A 2758-nucleotide genomic window follows, 5' to 3' on the forward strand; every position below is an offset into this window, starting at 1 on the left:
GTCTCTCTGTCTCTCTCACTCACTCATTTTCTCTCTCTCTGTCTGTCTCTCTCTGTCTCTATCTCTCTGTCTCTCTCTCTCTCTCTCTCTTTATCTGTTTCTCGCTCTCTCTCTCTCTCTGTCTCTCTCTGTCTGTCTCTCTCTCTCTCTGTGTCTCTGAGTTTCTCTCTCTGTCTCTCCCCTGTCTCTTTCCATCTTTCTCTCTCTCGCTCTGTCTCTCTCTCTATCTCTCTCTCACTGTCTCTCTCACTCTCTCTCTCTATCTATCTCTCTCTCTTTCTGTCGTCTCTCTCTCTCTGTCCCTCTCTCCCTATCTCTCTCTATCCCTCTTTCTCTCTGTCTGTTTCACTCTACCTATCTCTGACACTCTCTGTCTCTCTCTGTCTCTCAGTCACACTCTCTCTCTCTGTCCCTCCCTCTGTTCCCCACTCTCTCTCTCTGTCTCTTTCACTATTTCTGTCTCTCACTCTCTCTCTCACTCTCCCTATCTCTCTCTATCTCTCTCTCTCTGTCTGTCTGTCTCTCTCCCCCTCTCTCTGACACTCTCTGCCTCTCTCTCTCTCTCTGTCACACTCACTCTCTCTGTCTCTCTCTCTCCCTCTCTGTCTTTCTTTCTCTCTCTGACTCTCTCTGTCTCTCTCTCTCTCTCTCTCCCTTTCTGTCTCTCACTCTCTGTGTGTGTCTCGCTCTCTCTCTCTGACCCTCTCTGTCTCTCTGTCTCTCTCTCTCTGACTCCATCTGTCTCTCTCTCTCTCTTCCTCTCTGTCTCTCTCTCAGTCTCTCTCTCCCTGTCTAAGTGCTTCTCCCTCTCTGTCTCTCTCTGTCTGTATGTCTATCAATCCCTAAACTAATCCCACTGCCCCGCTCTCTCCCCATAGCCTTGTATCAATCCCTAAACTAATCCCACTGCCCCGCTCTCTCCCCATAGTCCTGTATCAATCCCTAAACTAATCCCACTGCCCCGCTCTCTCCCCATAGCCCTGCATCAATCCCTAAACTAATCCCACTGCCCCGCTCTCTCCCCATAGTCCTGTATCAAACCCCAAACTAATCCCACTGCCCCGCTCTCTCCCCATAGTCCTGTATCAAACCCCAAACTAATCCCACTGCCCCGCTCTCTCCCCATAGTCCTGTATCAATCCCCAAACTAATCCCACTGCCCCGCTCTCTCCCCATAGTCCTGTATCAAACCCCAAACTAATCCCACTGCCCCGCTCTCTCCCCATAGTCCTGCATCAATCTCCAAACTAATCCCACTGCCCCGCTCTCTCCCCATAGTCCTGTATCAATCCCCAAACTAATCCCACTGCCCCGCTCTCTCCCCATAGTCCTGTATCAATCCCCAAACTAATCCCACTGCCCCGCTCTCTCCCCATAGTCCTGTATCAATCCCCAAACTAATCCCACTGCCCCGCTCTCTCCCCATAGTCCTGTGTCAATTCCCAAACTGATCCCACTGCCCCGCTCTCTCCCCATAGTCCTGTATCAATCCCCAAACTAATCCCACTGTCCCGCTCTCTCCCCATAGTCCTGTATCAATCCCCAAACTAATCCCACTGTCCCGCTCTCTCCCCATAGTCCTGTATCAATCTCCAAACTAATTCCACTGCCCCGCTCTCTCCCCATAGTCCTGTATCAATCCCCAAACTAATCCCACTGCCCCGCTCTCTCCCCATAGTCCTGTATCAATCCCCAAACTAATCCCACTGTCCCGCTCTCTCCCCATAGTCCTGTATCAATCCCCAAACTAATCCCACTGTCCCGCTCTCTCCCCATAGTCCTGTATCAATCTCCAAACTAATCCCACTGCCCCGCTCTCTCCCCATTCTCCTGTATCAATCCCAGAATCGATACAGAAAGTGAGACAGACAGAGAGGGAGAGTTACACACACACCCACACACTCTCTCTCTCCCTCTCGCTCTCTCTCACTGTCTATCTCTCTGTCTCTCTCACTCTCTCTGTTCCTCTCTTTCACTCTGTCCCTCTCTCTGTCTCGCCCTATTTCTGTCTCTCTCTCTCTCTCTCTCTCTCTGTCTCTCTCTCTCACTCTGTATCTCTGTTTCTTACTCTTTCTCTCTTTCTGTCCCTCTCTCTGTTCCTCTCGCTCTCTCTCTCTCTCTCCCTCTCTCTTTCCCTCTCTCTGTCCTTCTCCCTATCTCCCTCTCTCTCTCTGTGCCTCTCTCTCTCTCTGTCCTACAATCTCTATCTCTCTGTCTCTCTCTCTCTCTCTCTCTTTCCCTGTGTTTCTCTCTCTCTTTCTGTCTCTCTCCCTCTTTCTCTCTATCCCTCTCTCTCTCTATCCCCCTCTCTCTCTATCCCTCTCTTTCTCTCTCTGTCTCTCTTTCAGTCATTTTTCCATCACTCTCTCTCTCTGTCCCTCTCTCTGTCTCCATCTCTCTCTATATATATATATATAACTCTCTGTCTCTATCTCTCTCTCTCTATCTCTTTCACTCTCTCATTTTCTCACTCTCTGTCTATCACTCTCTGTCTCTAACTCTCTGTCTCTCTGTCTCTCTCTCTCTCTTTCTCTGTTTCTTGCTCTCTCTCTCTGTCTCTCTCTCTCTGTCTCTCTCTCTCTCTCTCTCTTTATCTGTTTCTCGCTCTCTCTCTCTCTCTCTCTGTCTCTCTCTCTCTCTGTGTCTCTGAGTTTCTCCCTCTGTCTCTCTCCTGTCTCTTTCCATCTTTCTCTCTCTCGCTCTGTCTCTCTGTCTCTCTCTCTATCTCTCTCTCTCACTGTCTCTCTCACTCTCTCTC

Source organism: Pristiophorus japonicus, unplaced genomic scaffold (assembly GCF_044704955.1).
Source record: "Pristiophorus japonicus isolate sPriJap1 unplaced genomic scaffold, sPriJap1.hap1 HAP1_SCAFFOLD_162, whole genome shotgun sequence".
NCBI classification, from domain to species: Eukaryota; Metazoa; Chordata; class Chondrichthyes; family Pristiophoridae; genus Pristiophorus; species Pristiophorus japonicus.